The sequence below is a fragment of the Biomphalaria glabrata genome, chromosome 3, assembly GCF_947242115.1.
Source record: "Biomphalaria glabrata chromosome 3, xgBioGlab47.1, whole genome shotgun sequence".
Taxonomy (NCBI): domain Eukaryota; kingdom Metazoa; phylum Mollusca; class Gastropoda; family Planorbidae; genus Biomphalaria; species Biomphalaria glabrata.
Window position 1 is genome coordinate 41,041,586 of NC_074713.1, and position 20,872 is coordinate 41,062,457.

General features: G+C 39.5%; 1 protein-coding gene across 2 annotated transcripts in view; it reads right to left on the minus strand.

Annotated features, from left to right (window-relative positions):
• The window catches only part of LOC106078170 (delta-like protein D), a 105,115-nt gene extending 89,981 nt beyond the window's left edge, over positions 1-15,134 (minus strand). The window contains exon 1 of one of the 2 annotated variants that reach the window (XM_013238960.2): positions 14,982-15,134. The gene's annotated coding sequence lies outside the window, so the exon portion shown is untranslated. Of the gene's footprint in view, positions 1-701; positions 1,181-14,981 lie in introns of those variants that run through there. The other variant, XM_013238958.2, reaches the window with a different exon arrangement.
• Between the last annotated feature and the right edge of the window lie 5,738 nt (positions 15,135-20,872).

The following is a 20,872-nucleotide window of genomic DNA, read 5'->3' on the forward strand; positions in this document are numbered from 1 at the left end:
CTATATTCCAAGTCCGGAAGAGGATTTTAATTCCCTTATAAATTAATAATTACATCTGGTTGTTTAAAAAATAAAAATAAATTGTCACATCGTAATGATACAGAGAACCATATAGATCTAGTGTAACCGTTGGATGCTTCTTGCGGTATTATGTTTAAAAGTTGCTCGCAAAAATCTCCTCGTTTTAAATGAGTAGATTTAAATAGTCTGACTTGTTAACTGACTGCCTAATCAGGCCTAATGTATTCGCACTTTTGGGATGCTAATATCCAGATCCAGCGAGTTTTCCCTTGTTTGTGCCAATAGACTTCATTTTACATATAAAGTAGAATCTTATAAAGGCAGATAAATGCAGATGTGCAGGGCTGAGCTTAAGCTTTTATCTCTGGTACTACTGATATAATTATCTCATCAGTTAAGTTTTCTTTCTTTTACTAAACATAGCCACGTTACCTAATAATGACTTTATCTAAATTTCCGTTGTATTTGTTATAACGAAAGCACTTTCAAAGGAAATTCCCATTTGATTTTTCAACCTTCTTGACCCAATTCATGTCTTCCCTTAAAAAATACAAAAGTTTTAGACATAGATTTAGACCTTTAACAAATACTATAGACGTTTATCTAGACTATTCTAGACATAGGTATAAATAGATCTAGACCTAAATTTTAAAAGGAACATGAGTAGACTATTCACTTACCTAGATGTACCTTCATTTTATGACGGTGTCTGACATGAAATATGAACATTTTGTTAACCTTACTTAGAAGGTTCTGGTTCAAATCCGTACGGCCGAACATCACAGGCGTCATTCTAGCAAGAGTCACTGCAATGAATGCGTCTAGTCTAGATCTAGAGTCTATATCATTTACTTACACAGCAGAGAAAGTAAGCAACCCATAAACACACGAATACCTCATCTTGGTGCCTTGTTTATGGACCTTATTTAAAATGATGACATCAGAAAATTTATTTACACACATACTCAGTTTGGAAAAAATCAGTCACTGATCTATGAAAAAAAGTCTTAAATGAACAGCAAGACACCCATTAATTCCTTCTTTTAGCAAACGATAAGGTCAAACCTACTCACTATCAAGACTTGTGCTACTATAGCTAGACTATTATGGACATTGGCTGGCTATCGGGAAAAACTCGACTTGGAAGACGTGTCCTCAATGATTCATACACACACTATCGGCACATCTAATCACTACAATGTAAGCATAGAAAATCTAAATCTAATAGGAAATGGTCGATTTGTAAAAAAAATAGTTTCATCAGATTTATTTATAATAATAGAACTAGATCTATTTATAGCCTTCTGAATGAGCTCTACATTTATTTATAGCTTTCTGCACAAGATCTAGATCTGACTGTGTTTATAAATCATATGCAAAGTAGTTTATATCCCATCAGATGTGTGGAAGCCGTTGTGTGTGTGTGTGTGTATAGAAAAGGGGGATGGGGTAAAATGTGCTTGAAAATTATTTTAAAAATTGTGATTAGTAAATTTCCGTTTAGTATCAAGTTAAGTAGAGTCCCCCACATTTCCCTCTTTTTGGTTCTTTTCTGCCGTCTTGGTGCAAGTAAGAAGACCCAAAACAGAGCCACAGGCTAGTCACTGACATTCCTTGAACTAACAAGCACAAGACATTATAACCAACAAGAAACTATAACCAACAAGAAACTATATCTAAAACCACACAATAAACAAGATATATAAAAAATCTATCTATAACTAACAAGATACTATAACCAATAAGATATATCTATAATCACCAAGGTGTATGGGGTATCCAAGAGGGGTAGCACCTCTAGTGGACAGGCAGTCGTACCCTCTTTTTGAGGGTAGCTTGGCTCAATCTTGGTCCCCACTCAGTACCCAACTCTCACCTGTGGCTCCCAGTAGCTGTAGCATGCATATATAATCACCAAGATACTATATCTATAACTAACAAGATACAATAACCAACAAGATACTATAACAAACAAGCTATATCTATAACTAACAAGAGAAATATAACCAACAAATACAACTAAAAGCAATGAAGAAAATTGCTTCAATATAATACAACAATTACACCCTCAGTCTAGACCTCGTATCTGCCATAGTTTGAGACCAACGAAAAGTGTTTTAAAAAAACAAAACCGGGCTGTTGTTACAAGTCAATAGATCAATGTGTACACTGGCATTAATTACGTGTGTTCTATTTTTAGCGCAATGCACGGCAGCGTTACATCATTCCTACATTTGACCTTCACGTGACGAATGAAATCTCAAGATATCAATGAGCGAGCCCGTGCAATGACATGTTGGTAAGACTTTCCACACACACACACACACACACACACACACAATTACATTTTTAATATCGTCTGCCGTACAAAGATTGGGAGAAAACACACAAAAAAAGAAAGGGGGGGGGGCGAGGAGACACGAGATTAAGTTAAATAGAGAAAGATAGAGAGTAAATATGAGTAAGATAATGAGTGAAAGAGAGACAGAGAAAACAAATGAGAGTGAAGGAAAAAAAAGGGGGGGGGGAAGAGAGAGAGGATACTTCTTTCCATCTTTTAAGCACTGAATAACGCTCTTTGGCTCGTGAGGGAAGATACCTTATAAAAAACACTCTTTGGCTCGTGAGGGAAGATACCTTATAAAAAACACTCTTTGGCTCGTGAGGGAAGATACCTTATAAAAAACACTCTTTGGCTCGTGAGGGAAGATACCTTATAAAAAACACTCTTTGGCTCGTGAGGGAAGATACCTTATAAAAAACGCTCTTTGGCTCGTGAGGGAAGATACCTTATAAAAAACACTCTTTGGCTCGTGAGGGAAGATACCTTATAAAAAACACTCTTTGGCTCGTGAGGGAAGATACCTTATAAAAAAACGCTCTTTGGCTCGTGAGGGAAGATACCTTATAAAAAACACTCTTTGGCTCGTGAGGGAAGATACCTTATAAAAAACACTCTTTGGCTCGTGAGGGAAGATACCTTATAAAAAACACTCTTTGGCTCGTGAGGGAAGATACCTTATAAAAAACACTCTTTGGCTCGTGAGGGAAGATACCTTATAAAAAACGCTCTTTGGCTCGTGAGGGAAGATACCTTATAAAAAACGCTCTTTGGCTCGTGAGGGAAGATACCTTATAAAAAACACTCTTTGGCTCGTGAGGGAAGATACCTTATAAAAAACACTCTTTGGCTCGTGAGGGAAGATACCTTATAAAAAACACTCTTTGGCTCGTGAGGGAAGATACCTTATAAAAAACACTCTTTGGCTCGTGAGGGAAGATACCTTATAAAAAACACTCTTTGGCTCGTGAGGGAAGATACCTTATAAAAAACACTCTTTGGCTCGTGAGGGAAGATACCTTATAAAAAACACTCTTTGGCTCGTGAGGGAAGATACCTTATAAAAAACACTCTTTGGCTCGTGAGGGAAGATACCTTATAAAAAACACTCTTTGGCTCGTGAGGGAAGATACCTTATAAAAAACACTCTTTGGCTCGTGAGGGAAGATACCTTATAAAAAACACTCTTTGGCTCGTGAGGGAAGATACCTTATAAAAAAACACTCTTTGGCTCGTGAGGGAAGATACCTTATAAAAAACACTCTTTGGCTCGTGAGGGAAGATACCTTATAAAAAACACTCTTTGGCTCGTGAGGGAAGATACCTTATAAAAAACACTCTTTGGCTCGTGAGGGAAGATACCTTATAAAAAACACTCTTTGGCTCGTGAGGGAAGATACCTTATAAAAAACACTCTTTGGCTCGTGAGGGAAGATACCTTATAAAAAACACTCTTTGGCTCGTGAGGGAAGATACCTTATAAAAAACACTCTTTGGCTCGTGAGGGAAGATACCTTATAAAAAACACTCTTTGGCTCGTGAGGGAAGATACCTTATAAAAAACACTCTTTGGCTCGTGAGGGAAGATACCTTATAAAAAACACTCTTTGGCTCGTGAGGGAAGATACCTTATAAAAAACACTCTTTGGCTCGTGAGGGAAGATACCTTATAAAAAACACTCTTTGGCTCGTGAGGGAAGATACCTTATAAAAAACACTCTTTGGCTCGTGAGGGAAGATACCTTATAAAAAACACTCTTTGGCTCGTGAGGGAAGATACCTTATAAAAAACACTCTTTGGCTCGTGAGGGAAGATACCTTATAAAAAACACTCTTTGGCTCGTGAGGGAAGATACCTTATAAAAAACACTCTTTGGCTCGTGAGGGAAGATACCTTATAAAAAACACTCTTTGGCTCGTGAGGGAAGATACCTTATAAAAAACACTCTTTGGCTCGTGAGGGAAGATACCTTATAAAAAACACTCTTTGGCTCGTGAGGGAAGATACCTTATAAAAAACACTCTTTGGCTCGTGAGGGAAGATACCTTATAAAAAACACTCTTTGGCTCGTGAGGGAAGATACCTTATAAAAAACACTCTTTGGCTCGTGAGGGAAGATACCTTATAAAAAACACTCTTTGGCTCGTGAGGGAAGATACCTTATAAAAAAAAAAGGTAACAAAAATGTTTGTAAAAAATTCTTCCTTTAGCCAACAAGGCTAAATGTACATCCCATAGACTTATATATACTATATCTAGACTGGACATGGAGACTTTTTAACACTACAAAAAATGTGAAAATTTTCTAGAAAGTTGGATCAAGGTGTTGTTTTGTAAAGTAGTTAAAAGAAGTTAAGGATATTTCTTCCAATCCTAACCTATGTAACATATAATTTAATTTTTAGATCTGGATCTAGTAAATGAACATTAAAAATAAGAGTACTCTCGTCTCAATTATTATTTTGCAATTTTTAGATACATAATCATCTTTATCAAAAGACTGAATGCAACATTAAATTGTGATTTTTTGTGTATTTTTGATAATCAATTACTAGATCTAAAAAATAAAATTATATGTTACATAGGTTAGGGTTGAAAAAAAAACAAACAACTTTACTTCTTTGAACTACTTGACAAAACAACGCCTTGATCCAACTTTCTACAAAATGTTCACGATCAATCAGTCGCGGATAAGAATTTATTTCCGGTTTCCAGTCTAGTAGTAGATATAAGTCTATGGACATCCCTACTGGAGGCGAAAAACTGGCAAATGCAAGATGTTTCAAATACTTTGTGGCTTTCGTTTCAGACGAAGGAACGAAATCTGAACTACTGGCCGGAACTGCGTAGTCCACAGTGGCACTTGCAAAACTCAAAAAAATCTGGAAAGACAAAGGCATAGCCTCAACACTAAAATCAGACTGGTACGCTTCTTGTTCACATTCTTGCATGCTTGCGAATCTTGCAGAAGTAGAGAGGAGGATCCTAGCAATGGAATAGAGATGCTATCAAAGGATCCCAGCAATGGAATAGAGATCCTATCAAAGGATCCTAGCAATGGAATAGAGATGCTATCAAAGGATCCTAGCAATGGAATAGAGATGCTATCAAAGGATCCTAGCAATGGAATAGAGATGCTATCAAAGGATCCTAGCAATGGAATAGAGATGCTATCAAAGGATCCTAGCAATGGAATAGAGATGCTATCAAAGGATCCTAGCAATGGAATAGAGATGCTATCAAAGGATCCTAGCAATGGAATAGAGATGCTATCAAAGGATCCTAGCAATGGAATAGAGATGCTATCAAAGGATCCTAGCAATGGAATAGAGATGCTATCAAAGGATCCTAGCAATGGAATAGAGATGCTATCAAAGGATCCTAGCAATGGAATAGAAATGCTATCAAAGGATCCTAGCAATGGAATAGAGATGCTATCAAAGGATCCTAGCAATGGAATAGAGATGCTATCAAAGGATCCTAGCAATGGAATAGAGATGCTATCAAAGGATCCTAGCAATGGAATAGAGATGCTATCAAAGGATCCTAGCAATGGAATAGAGATGCTATCAAAGGATCCTAGCAATGGAATAGAGATGCTATCAAAGGATCCTAGCAATGGAATAGAGATGCTATCAAAGGATCCTAGCAATGGAATAGAGATGCTATCAAAGGATCCTAGCAATGGAATAGAGATGCTATCAAAGGATCCTAGCAATGGAATAGAGATGCTATCAAAGGGTCCTAGCAATGGAATAGAGATGCTATCAAAGGATCCTAGCAATGGAATAGAGATGCTATCAAAGGATCCTAGCAATGGAATAGAGATGCTATCAAAGGATCCTAGCAATGGAATAGAGATGCTATCAAAGGATCCTAGCAATGGAATAGAGATGCTATCAAAGGATCCTAGCAATGGAATAGAGATGCTATCAAAGGATCCTAGCAATGGAATAGAGATGCTATCAAAGGATCCTAGCAATGGAATAGAGATGCTATCAAAGGATCCTAGCAATGGAATAGAGATGCTATCAAAGGATCCTAAATATCATGAAGACTGCATCACAAACAAGGAAATCTGAACATGATCACAACAGCTGTTTGGCCCCACAATGACCTGCTAACCACTGTTAAATACGCGGACTAAAAGTTTAAGGCCATATCACAAGGTCAAAGACAAAGATCTTCCTACAGGGAACAGTACCAGCAAAAAGAAGAGGAGGCAGACAGAGAAAGCGTTGGGAAGACGTCAACCATGGACTGGCATGTGTCTGAAAGAGATGCTATTCAAGGCAAAATAGAGACAGGAATGGAGTCGACAGTCGACATATCCTGTGTGGTGCCCCAATGGTTCAACAGACTAAGGACTATGTAAAGATGTAGGTGAAGTCTATACTAGTATACTGGATCTATTTAGATATATAGTACTGATAATGTGGATTAATAAATTGTATAAGTGTTATATACAAATGTATATTGTATTGTTAAAAAAATAATTGTAGCTGTCCAGCTAAATTATTTCTACGTAAATGGTGCTTAAAGTGTTCCTGAAAATTTTATTTTTTTTAATTAACTCTTTACGGGAATTCTCAATGACATGTGTTCAGCATAAACCAAATTTAATTTGAAGATGATTTTATTTTGAAAAATTAGAACGGTAAAACCAGAGTTTTCTCTGTAGGGCCCAACTGATAGTACTATTTTTCCAAACATATCTTCATAAACTGTCTAGGAAAATGGTTAGAGCCATTTTCGAAATCCATCTCCAGGTTCCAGGCAGTGTCCATCCACCCATGAAAGCTACAAAGAGGAATAATAAAAACCAACGTCTATTTGTCTGCAGTCGTGTGTTGGTTCTGAAGTTCTTTAAGTGTGAAAGAGAATGCGTTCAATGCAATACAAAGCACCAGGGATCCATCAACATATTGATAAAGAACTAATGAGCCGAAGAATAGTCAGACAGTTTAGCTTTATATTTATATATATAAGGGTTTTGGGGGGTAAGGAAAAGATTAAACTTGCCAAACCAAAATGCAGGTTCAGTGAAGCATGACAATCAGCGTATATTTATCAAATACAGAGAATTCATCGGCGTGAACTTAACCTCGGATTAACCTAGAACTAGTTCTTATTAACCCAGTCAGTTTGATTTGTACTTTTAACAGAAGACTTGAAATGGCAGCAAGACAGGGTCAAATTGAAGAGAACTCAAGAGAGCGGGAGCGTCCCCACCCCCCGACACTATTTGTGTTATGTCAAACTGTTCCCGTTCACGATTAATTAATGAGGAAAGGGGCGGGGTCTAGAACATTACACATCTGTACGGAGGCACACACACACAAATTCCTATAAAAGGTACCAAATTTTTTTTTTCATCCAACTCCAAAGTGATCGGCAAAATGCTTCTAAATTTACTGACCTAATTACATTCTAATTAGTCAATCTTAGCCAGTAAGAATGTTTAAAACAACAAACAGGCCTCATACCATTTCATTCTCGGACATCTCTTAGCTTTCCTGTTCTAGAGATTCAAAACTGAATGGCAAAACCTGAAGTAACCAGTTTGAATTGTACTCATCAATCAAATCAAGAAACCATTGCTACTTTGTTGACTGCCTCAGATTCTGGAAATTAAACATTCATAGACGATCAGATCAGTTACATCAATTGGCTGTCACTGCCTGCAGAAATGTCTGCACGCGCGCGTGTGTGAAGGTGAAGGTCGGTAAGTGAAAGATAGCTTTATAAGACACACACATACACATACATTCACACACGTACGCATTCACGCACAAACACACAAATACACAGATAAAAATCGAAGAAAATAAAATGTTGTGATGTGTTTCTGCGATGATGTGTGTGTGTGTATGTTAACTAGTAACTAATGAAAAGAATCCCAAAGACTTCCACAGACTTTCCTGCAGGGTACGGAACCAAGAAAAGGGAATAGAAGTTTGCGCAGAAACATTGGGAAGCCATTATCAAGGAGTGAGCAAGGCTTAGGTGATTGCATGGGCGGGGAGCAGGCGTCAACAGAAAACATGAGGTGCACTAATGGGAAATGTGTGATGCCCTAATAAAAAAACATTTTGTGCCCAGATGGAAAACGTGATGCACTAATTAAAACCTTGGGGTGCCCTAATGGAAAACATGTGGTGCCCAAATGGAAAACGTGATGCATTAATAAAAAACCTTGGGGTGCCCAAATGGAAAACGTGATGCCCTAATAAAAAAAACCGTGGGGTGCCCTAATAAAAAACCGTGGGGTGCCCTAATAAAAAACCTTGGGGTGCCCTAATGGAAAACATGTGTTGCTGCACTACGTGAACACCAGCTCAGAACTCATCCTTCAGTCCATGAACTCATCCTTCCGTCCATGAACTCATCCTTCAGTCTATGAACTCATCCTTCAGTCCATGAACTCATCCTTCAGTCCATGAACTCATCCTTCAGTCCATGAGCTCACCCTTCAGTCCAAGGTTATATTTCTAGTTGAACTCCCGATGTCATTGGTCTGCGCCTCAGTTTCTATTTCATGCACCTAGAAGTTATTCTTTGTGTGTGTGTGTGTGTGTGTGTACTCGGGTCCTCCCCCTCTTCCCAAAGAAAAAAAATTACCCCCCCCCTCACACCCACACTGATAAGCTCCTAGAATAACATTTTACATTTCCAGAAGGAGCAATGTATTGACTATAAGGTCGAAGGGTGTGCAAACAGAGGCCCCGCTTTTAATCGCCACTCATAACACCTTACGCCAAGTATTTAGACAAATAATATTTGGTCAAGTCTTACTGTCTGAGACTCAGAAATAAAAAAAAAAACTTTTGTGGGACAATTTATTTTTTTACCTGAGCTGGAAAAAAATTAAAATAATAATTTTTGTAGGGACGGGAAGGGGGTGGCGTCAGTTGTTGAGGAGGCTTACGAACAAACAAACAAACAAAAAATAGAGTCGACAAGTAATGACCACAAAATGATTATTTGAGAAGTTAAAGAAATGTGTTGACGGATCATCAATGGGCCTCATTCACCAATTGTAAACAAACAACATTCTCTATCTCTTCTAAACAAATAACGCAACCCATAAAGGCTGTCACGTGATACGTTTTTTCCATTGTTTTATCAATATTATCACGTGGCTAAATGTTGTTTGTTTACGATTGGCGAATGAGGTCCTGTGTGTCCCAAGGATTTTAACCTCCTCGCGAGGTGTTGCACAAGGTGAAAAGACACATTATGATGTCACAGAAACAGGTCAATGTCACAGAAACAGGTCAATGTTACAGAAACAGGTCAATGTCACAGAAACAAGTTAATGTTACAGAAACAGGTCAATGTCACAGAAACAGGTCAATGTATCAGAAACAAGTCAATGTCACAGATAAAGGTCAATGTATCAGAAACAAGTCAATGTCACAGAAACAGGTCAATGATGTTTGTGTTGCTACAGAACTGTACATCTATTCGTGTTATCCGTTATATGGAGCTACTTGTACTTACTACTTGTACGAACTACTTGTACTTACTACTTGTACGAACTACTTGTACTTACTACTTGTACGAACTACTTGTACTTACTACTTGTACGAACTACTTGTACTTACTACTTGTACGAACTACTTGTACGAACTACTTGTACTAGCTACTTGTACGAACTACTTGTACTGGCTACTTGTACGAACTACTTGTACGAACTACTTGTACTAGCTACTTGTACTAGCTAATTGTACGAACTACTTGTACGAACTACTTGTACGAACTACTTGTACTAGCTACTTGTACGAACTACTTGTACGAACTGTGAGTACACGAACCTCAATGGACGAATAAAATGTCAACAAGAAGCGAGAGTCACTCAAAGTGGGAAAGGGAACAAGTGGCGCTCCGGGGCTGAGAAAGAATCTGTCGCCTCTTCGCTTAATATAAAATATAAATGTTGTATCTTATGCACCTCGGATGGTCAGGTCCTTACAGGACACAAGGAGTTGACGTTTGACAAAGTTTGTCCCTAAAGTTTGCATTTGTTTTTGTGCTAAATATTGTTTGATAGTAAAAATCTGAATACATATATATTGGCTGTACTCCAGGACTAGGCGGCGCATTGTATAGGTAGGCTTTATAGGATTAAGCTCGACCTATTACTGGAGGGAGGGGGATTACAGAGAAGGAGAGAGAAAAGAGAAGAGAGATTGAAGGAAAGAAACAGAAGGAGACAGAGGAGAAAATGAAGGCGCGGGGATGGGATGGAAAGGGAGAGAAGAGGAAGAAATATCAGGAAGAGAAATGAAAAACCAATAAAAGAGAGTAAATAGAGGGGAAGAGAAAGTAGTAAGAAGGGAGGAGGTGGGGAGAGAGAAGGAGAAGAGTGGGATGAGGAAATGGGGAGGGAAAGGAGAGGGTAAGAGAGAGGTAGAGAGAGAGAGAGAGAGAAGATTGTAATAAAGAACACACAATAAAGAAAGATAATAGAGAGAAACAAAAAGCTAGGACAAAAGTAAACATGCTTTATTAGGGGGGAGGGGGTGGCGTTAACAGTAACACTTCTCTCCCCACGCTTGAAAACAATCAACAGTAACACCTCTCTCCCCACGCTTGAAAACAATCAACAGTAACACCTCTCTCCCCACGCTAGAAAACAATCAACAGTAACACCTCTCTCCCCACGCTAGAAAACAATCAACAGTAACACCTCTCTCCCCACGCTAGAAAACAATCAACAGTAACACCTCTCTCCCCACGCTAGAAAACAATCAACAGTAACACCTCCCCACGCTAGAAAACAATCAACAGTAACACCTCTCTCCCCACGCTAGAAAACAATCAACAGTAACACCTCTCTCCCCACTCTTGAAAACAATCAACAGTAACACCTCTCTCCCCACGCTTGAAAACAATCAACAGTAACACCTCTCTCCCCACGCTTGAAAACAATCAACAGTAACACCTCTCTCCCCACGCTTGAAAACAATCAACAGTAACACCTCTCTCCCCACGCTAGAAAACAATCGCAACTGAATTCTGACGTTGCATTACAAGATGTACTTATAAAAAGTCATGAGACAAAATAATTGTTCATGGAGATGCAACCCTGAACTCTCCTGGCACCTTTGAATTCTCCTGGCACCTTTGAACTCTCCTGGCACCTTTGAACTCTCCTGGCACCTTTGAACTCTGCTGGCACCTTTGAACTCTCCTGGCACCTCAACCATTTCACTATTACCCTCCATTTTGTTTCAAAACTTATGGAACAATAAAGGATGTTACACTTATCAAACTTGATTGCTTGGGAGCGAGTAGACCTACTTCAACTGCAAGTTATTGTAGAAACATCCAGAAATTTCTTTTCATACAGTTAAACAGGCATAGACGAATAGATATCCAGGTAGTTAGGTGAAACAGGTGAACAGATATGTTCAAGAAAATAATGAGAAAACTTTGTAGCAATACAATCGAACATCGTAATTAATACAAATAAATGTCATGGAAAGAAAGAAGCAGCAAGGTGCCAAGTACTTGGTGACACTAGAACACATGCAAGGCGCCAAGTACTTGGTGACACTAGAACACATGCAAGGCGCCAAGTACTTGGTGACACTAGAACACATGCAAGGTGCCAAGTACTTGGTGACACTAGAACACATGCAAGGCGCCAAGTACTTGGTGACACTAGAACACATGCAAGGTGCCAAGTACTTGGTGACACTAGAACACATGCAAGGTGCCAAGTACTTGGTGACACTAGAACACATGCAAGGCGCCAAGTACTTGGTGACACTAGAACACATGCAAGGCGCCAAGTACTTGGTGACACTAGAACACATGCAAGGTGCCAAGTACTTGGTGACACTAGAACACATGCAAGGCGCCAAGTACTTGGTGACACTAGACACATGCAAGGCGCCAAGTACTTGGTGACACTAGAACACATGCAAGGCGCCAAGTACTTGGTGACACTAGAACACATGCAAGGCACCAAGTACTTGGTGACACTAGAACACATGCAAGGCGCCAAGTACTTGGTGACACTAGAACACATGCAAGGCGCCAAGTACTTGGTGACACTAGAACACATGCAAGGCGCCAAGTACTTGGTGACACTAGAACACATGCAAGGTGCCAAGTACTTGGTGACACTAGAACACATGCAAGGCGCCAAGTACTTGGTGACACTAGAACACATGCAAGGTGCCAAGTACTAGGTGACACTAGAACACATACAAGGTCCCTAGTACTAGGTGGCACTAGAAGACAGAAATTCTTATAAAATAAATGGACTTTGAATCATTTATTTGTATGGCAGAGTTCAAATCCAACAAGTGTTTGAGGCCTGGCCAATGTTAGACGAAGTTACGTTAGAAACAATAGCAACAAAAGCTAGGAGAAATAATTAGAATTTAAAAAAGAAAGTATTGTCAAAGACTCCAAGATATAAGAGAACTTATTTCAGAGTGGTAACTCCAGGAACCCTACATCTATCTAAAAGGCGAAGAAGGCAGATGCGTCGTGAAGGATGGTGTCACTTGGTGAGTCCCGCACCCATTGTGGAACAATCGTTAATTATTATTATGTTGTGATGTCGGAGAGCTTTATGTTTTGTTAGACATGCTATAATTGTGAGCTTTATGTTTTGTTAGACATGCTATAATTGTTGTTTTCTTTGTTATAATTGAAAAAGTTCAACATTTTTGTTATGTGTACAACTTTGTTTGAGTACACTGTAGGAAATAGTTAATTTAAAATGCGGGTTTTAACTCTTTATTAAATCATAATTAGATCTAAGTATTTCTGGCTTGAACCAAGTTAAAATTTTTTTTTTTAATTTTGTAGTCATTTTGGCATTGGAGACTTTTGCCATTGCTGCTGAAGCCTTTCCTATTCTTTTTGTCAGCTCAGTGTCTAAATCTAGGTTGCTGGCTATTGTTGTTGGTGAATTCCTGCACCACTGTGTGTGATTTCCAATATGTATCGCTGGTATTTCTGCGACATCTTGTGACAGGATTTCGGGCTTGGAGAGACTTATTGTAAGTCTAAACTCCTGTCAAGCAGCTGCCAAAGCATTCACAAGCCTTTGCAGTCCTTCTTGTGAAGGAGATGAGTGACGTATCGTCGGCGAACAGCAGTTCCCTAATCAAGATACGCCGTTTCTTCGTTTTGGCTTTAAGACGTGCCAGGTTAAAAAACTCTTATTAGACAGTAGCTACTATTTGATTAGAAGAAAATCAAATAGTCCTACAATAGATCTATACTATAGCCTATTTGGTCTAGAATGATTAGAAGAAAATCAAATAGTCCTACAATAGATCTATACTATTCTATACTATAGCCTATTTGGTCTACAATGTCTGAAGGGAGAAGCCAGTGGTTTTGAAAAGTTCTAGAACTAAAAGATTTAGGTCAGGGGGGAGGGCTCGCGAAAACAAATAGGCCTACTACATTATTAGTGATACCATAGGAGATCCAATCAAGTTATAGTTGTGTATTATAGAACTTGGTATAGTATTTCAGACGTGTTTAGAGCCTTTATTACGTGCAACTGTGTTCTGTGCGCCTTTTAATATAAGAGGGAAGTAAATAGTACAAAACTATCATTGTTTTAATTGTGGTGCAGTGCTTTGTAAATGTAATCAATAGTTTTTAACTTAAGTTCTTTCGCCAGTTGTTGTTTTTTTTTACTTGAATCAATAGAGTTCCCCCCCCCGCTACCCACCTCAACCCTCCACCATTTTACACGAATGTTGAGAGAAATGACTTCTCATTTTAATGTCAAATATCCTTCGGTTTTTCCCCGAGAAAGAAGAACTGTTTCTTGGCCATAGTATTGGAAGTAATGAGCAGCTCTTTTTTTTTTTTTTTTACAGAAACCCAAAAGTAACGGACATCGTTAGAGGGGATAATCTAGAATTTCAAATATTTTGGGGGGGGGGGGGGGGGGCAGTACAGATTTGACTAAATATGACATTTTTAAAAAAGAAAGTTGATAGATCAAATGTTTTTTTTTTTTGTTGTTGTTTTTTTGTGTGTTTTGTTTTCAGCAGGAATACGCTTTCATTTACAAAAAAATTCATTTTCCATACCCCTTCCAACCCCGATCAACCGCCAAAATAATTCTTTCGTATCCCCTTCCACAGTCACCTTCGTCCTTGAGATTTTGTGGCATAGTTATAGTATCTTTAGTCCATTTACATTTGTTAGTAGGCAATCACAACTGCTGTCATCTCTTCCATTGACCATGTTGGATTTACCCAATAGGCAACAGAAGTTATAGCTATATATGAATGTTTTCAATCCAATCATTTTGAAGAGAGAGAGAGAGAGAGAGAGAGAGAGAGAGAGAGAGTAAAAGAACAATTTCGTTAGGTTGGTTAATAGGGCTTTATATCTCACATTGCTTAGTGCCTTATCAATTCTAAATCCTGACCATTTAGCCGCCTTATAAAAAGGTCAGAGAGAGATCTGTGTTCGTGTATTAGTTGGTCAGTTATTTGTGGTAATAAATACAATTAAATAATAGTGGCGACCTTTTTTTTTTGGCAAATTCATAATAAAGGCGGCTTAACGGGGGGAAAAAAGAAATGCAGACCAATATAAGCAGTAAATAAAAACAATATTACAGACCTTTTATTCAAATCCACATTTTTTAATAGTCCTGTCACCTTGGTTACTTGTTTACACTACTCCGTAGAGATACGATTTCCGTGAGAAAAGAGCTCCTATGTGTTTCACATCGCGCCCTAAGTCCCACAATTAGCAGTGCAGTTAAAAGAAACGAAATACACTTCTTAATGTTGAGGGAAACAGAGGGTTGCCCTTTTAGGGGGGAAGACATTCAGGTTCAGACGGTGACATACAGCGCGACAGGTGTAGAGTGGAGGGGAGGGGGGGCACTTGTGTTTGCGACGCTGCGATTGTGTTGTAGACCTGTTACGCTTGGTCTATTAGTAGTGAATATAGATAAGACCATGGCAGTGTGTGTGTGTGTCAGTCGTGCAGAGTGGGGAGGCAGGGAAAGGCAGAGCGGAGAGGCAGGGAAAGGCAGAGCGAGAATTAGAGAGTAAAAGGAAATAAGGAAGAGACAGAGGTGCCAACTTCAAAAAAAAAGGAGAAAGTTTTACGAGGGGATGAAGAGAGAGAGAGAAAGAGAGAAAGAAAGAAAGAAAGACAGAGAAAGAAAGAAAGACAGAGAGAGAAAGAAAGAAAGAGAGAGAAAGAAAGAAAGACAGAGAGAGAAAGAAAGAAAGAGAGCGAAAGAAAGAAAGAAAGAGAAAGAAAGAAAGAAAGAAAGAAAGAGAGAGAGAGGGAAAGAAAAAGAGAAAGAAAGAAAGAGAGAAAGAGAGAGAAAGAAAAGAGAAAGAAAGAAAGAGAGAAAGAAAGAGAAAGAAAGAAAGAGAGAAAGAAAGAGAGAAAGAAAGAGAGAGAAAAAAAAGAGAAAGAAAGAAAGAGAGAGAAAGAAAGAGAGAGAGAGAAAGATGGGATTCCGATAGACAAACGAACTGAGTAACTAAGTAACTGAGTCAGTGAGTACCTACAAGTATACCTGAGAAAATACTAAGTTGATCATATTGGTAAGTGTAAAGTTTCCCCTTTAAGACCTTATAGGGCAGACGATGTTTCATGTGGCCAGTACAACGACCAACCTCCTTAACTTTTCCCCAACTAATGCCAGGTACCCATTAGAACTGGGTGAACTCAGAGGTGCACAAAGATTTCGTAATAAAAAATCCCTGTCTTCACCAGGATTTGAACCCGGGACCCCCGGTTCGGAAGCCACGCGCTTTATCGCTAAGCCACCACTCCTCCGGATATATCAGGTGACATATATTTAAATTTCTTTGCGTTGCTTGGATTTTTTCTCGCATTTCAACTTCTGACCTTCTCCTCCCCTCCCCTCTCAAACACCTCTGACAACTAAAAAGAATTTTCTTCCTGCTTCAGTATTTCGGATCCATCTTTGTTGGTGCCCATGGGCGTAGCCAGAGGGATTGGGGTTCAACTTCCCCCCCCCCCAAAATGAAATCCCCGCCTGCGGGAGGGGGGGGGTGTCGGAATTTAGTGACAGATTTTTTGCTTTAATTTTGTTCATTTTAGTTGAGATTTTAATACTAAATCATCACTTGCCCCAGCGCAGCAAAGGGGTTTCAGTTTAAAGCCCCTTTCCAGGGGGTTTTGCAGTGAAAATCCCCTCTTCTATAAAACAAAAAACAAAAAAAAAAGAATGCAAACGACAATCCCCAAATTCCAAGAGCATAGCTAAGGAAGATTTTAAGTTTAAAACCCCCTCCGAAATGTACGATAAACCCCCTCTTCAATATAAGACTATCCATTCATCAGTCACCAGATTCTAGCCAAGTGGGGTTTTGTGTTTAACCCCCCCCCATCCAGCGGGGTTGCAGCTAAAAACCACCTCATCAATTTAAAAAAAAAAGCATGTTACACACTCAAATGCACCATGGATCGTCGCGATCTGGGTGACGCATGCGCTGCCAGACACCACGTGCTCTGTCGGGTTCCTCCCAGGACTTTAACCACTTCTCATGAATGAGTGCTCGGATTTGTGCCGTTGCTTGTAAGTACGTGCTTGGTGCTTCGAGGTGTGTGGCTGCCAAAGCACCCTCCCTTGCGAGGGCGTCTGCCGTTTCATTGCCCCTCACGCCGCAATGTGAAGGCGCCCACTACATGAAAACGACAGCTCCAATAGCTCGGCGGATGTTATCTGCGGCGCCGATTGCCTCTTCTATTACGGGCGACCCTCCCCCGCCGCCATCCATAGCTTGGAGACTGGAGCGAGAGTCAGTGACCAGCACCACCGTAGTGGCACTAGTCTCGCGTTGGAGCATTAGGGCCCTAATGGCCTCGAACGCCCGAGTTATCCCTGTGAGTTCGGCATCCATGGAGCATGCGGCGTAGCATAATGGACCAGAGAGCCTGTCTGATTCAGTCCGGTCAGGGTAGACAATAAGGGTCCCATACCCTGATCTATCGGGGTCCATCATTACCGACCCATCGGTATAGCAGAAAATGGCATCTGATGGGTAGGATTTTATGGTTATGGATGCCAAGTTTTGGAGAATGGCAGGTGTTAGTCGCCTCTTGGTGGCTCCCTCTTGCCCTAACAGGGACAGGTTTATTTGTAGGGCCGGCAATCTCCTCCACGGAGGGCACGTACTAATTCTCCTATTAGGGATTCTATCAGCGGATGACTCATCCTTCTGAGTGTCAGTCCCACGACCGCCAGAAGTCGACCCACGGGCTAGCAGCTAAGGATATAAGTAGCCAGACATAGGAACACTCTTCCATTCACGTCTAAAGTAGCAATACATGATGATCAGTTACGTTAGATATGAACATCTTCATTTCACTTCTGGATTATGGAATTTTATCACTTATCTATTGTCCAGCCAGTGCAACGCTATTCCTAGGGCGGCGCGTATCCTACCGGGAGAGGGGGGGGGGGAGAGAGAAGAAGATGTGAATAATTATTAAACTGCAGTGTGTAGCGCTGGTGCAGTGCCTATTGTGTGCTGGTCACCTGTACAGCGGCCAAAAATTAAAACGTAGCCCTAGAGAAGCTAATTTATGTTTATCGCGCTACGTCCCGTGAGAAAGGGGAGATAAGTCCTAAAAGAAATTAGTTATGGGTGGACAAAAAAAATAATTTTAAGGTTAAAAATAAAATTTTCTCACGGTTAGCTGGGAAAAAACTCAATGAGCTTTTACATGCAAGTTTCGTATCGTCACACCCCCCAACAAATAACTTTGACGATAAAACTTCCCTTTTCAATATAAATTCTAAATCCAACTACAGTCACATAATTCCAAGAACGTTGCCAAAAGAGGTTATACATTTCTACCAGTGGCTGGGCTCCCTTAATAAAAAGCAGTTAATAGTTATCTGCCGAAATTGAAAAAGACTAAATGTGGCTCAACAAAGATGGCTACGACAGATTTTAGGAGTCAGTTATAGAGATCGGGGCTTCAAGGAAACCTTATGCCGAACCAGGAGTCGCCCCCTTAGTAAGATTGTGACAGAGCGTCGCATGAGGTTTGCGGGACATGTTCTCTGACAAAATGAATTACGCATAATAAGTACAACTTGGCGCCACACTTTCATGGAGGTCCTCAGAGCAAGTGGAAAGAGGCTTCAGACATTGCCAGGGACAGAACTTTTAATAGCAGAATAATGCACTGTAGATACCTCAGAATATGCATTTTGTTGGCTTTCAATACGGGAAATAGTGCTTGGCGGCGGGGCTCTACCCCGCGCTAGGGGAGCTCACAGCGCTTCCCCAGATCCCTTTGCTGGAAATCGCTGGGGGTTTACAATTTTTTTCTCCAGAAAGAGGGTAGAGTAAACTTCCTCCGAAAGAATGAAGGGTCAGAATGTAATAAAGATTAATAATGTACAAACACACATACATACACTCACACACACCACAAACATATATATATATATATATATATATATATATATATATTTGCGAGGGGGAGAGAAAAAATCCCCCCCCCCGAAAAAAATTCTGGCTACGCCCATGCTGGTGCCGTTAACCATTTCAAACGCAACCCCTCTCCCCTTTCTGTTGAAGCACTGATTGATAACACCTACTGATTTTATTAACTACAAGTCGACCGGCGGCATAGCATACGCCGCTATTTTGCAGGGCCGGTCTTAGGCCACTGCAACCTATGTTACCGAAGGATCCACACTTTCATGGGACCCACGCTAATTCAAGGTGTATAAATTATTAAATTAAACCATTTTATAACTTAAAACGCTCACTCATGTCGATTTAGCAGGAGCTCCTGGAAATCTCCCGAAATTGCAAAATATACTAAAAAGTCCTTAAAATATACGGAAATATAGAAGAAAATTGTCATTTTGGGGTGTCATTCAATATGGAAAACGTCAATCCTACGCGCTATTAATAAAAACTGCATTATGCATTACCCGTAATTGTGTAATCAGGTGAAAGAAGCTTCTCGCGCCTCAAACTAATGAAGAATTACTTGAGGTCAACAATTCTCAAAGATAAATTGAAACATTTGGTAATTCTTGCTATTGAGCGGGATCTATGTAGGAAACAGAATTATTATGATATACTGTATGACTTTGCTACACGCAAGGCTCGTAAAGTAATTCTGTACGTAGTAAAGAATGAATAAAATGCATAGACGAATTTATTTCTAATACAAACTCTTAAATTTCACTTATTGTCCGCTTCCCTACCCAAACTTGGCCCCGCGAAATCCGTTTCGAATAGGGCCCCACAATGCTTAAGTCCGGCCCTGCTATTTAGTGTTTGTAAAATGTTTTACATGTTTCGGATGTTCCTTCAGAGTCGACGATAGTTTACTTCCTAGTCCAAACCTCCCGCATGGGATGGGAGCGGGCAGGGTTTGACAGTCCAGCGCGCAGCCATCCGTAGCGAGCTGTGAAAACGTGTTCTCCCCCCCCCCCCACCTCTTGTTTTTTTTTTCATGGGGATGACTATCCGCAGAAATAAGAGAGTGATCTTTCCTTTACTTCTTGTTTGACCTGTTAGGGAAGAAGAGAATTATATATATAAATATATATGGATAGATTAATATCTCTGTCTTGAAAATTAAACATATCCCTAGATTCAAGTTTTCAATCACAAGGACTTATATATACATTTATCTCTGTTGGCTGTGATGTCTGTAATAAAGCAAAGCTTAAGGTGAATACAAATATAGCTCTTCAAATAAACTTTAGACTTTTACTATAGTATATTCGAACATTTAATCTGCCTAAAGTCTTAGTAACAGTAGAGTCTAACAACAAAATGAGAAGGAAAAAAAAGCTAATCTAGGTGGAAGAAATCCACATTTAAAGGCATATATCTCAATACTGTAAGATTTATTCCCTTTTTAGATATGAAAAAAATTTATTACTTCCAATTAATAAGTTGGTTAATTTTTTTTTTATTGGTCCATGTTTTGTAAGGCTTACAGGCATGACCTAGGTCTCAGGCCACGTGACCTTTCGCAATAGCTTATTATTCACTTAAATATTCGCGTGGAGCTTAATGCAGAGTTCCTTTACATTGTACTTTGTGACAAAATAATTGCTCAACAATGGAGAGTCTATTTCTGTCATTAGTCTTACAGTTTTAATGAAGTCTATTTCTCTCACTAAGTCAATAGAGAGTCTATTTCTCTCACTAAATCGATAGAGAGTTTATTTCTCTCACTAAGTCAATGGAGAGTCTATTTCTCTCACTAAGTCAATAGAGAGTCTATTTCTCTCACTAAGTCAATAGAGAGTCTATTTCTCTCACTGGATCAATGGTAAGTCTATTTCTCTCACTGGGTCAATGGAGAGTATTTCTCTCACTAAGTCAATAGAGAGTCTATTTCTCTCACTGGGTCAATGTAAAGTCTATTTCTCTCACAGCGTCAATGGAAAGTCTATTTCTCTCGCTGAATCAATGGAGAGTCTATTTCTCTCACTGAAACAATGGAAAGTCAATTTCTCCCAATGAATTAATGGA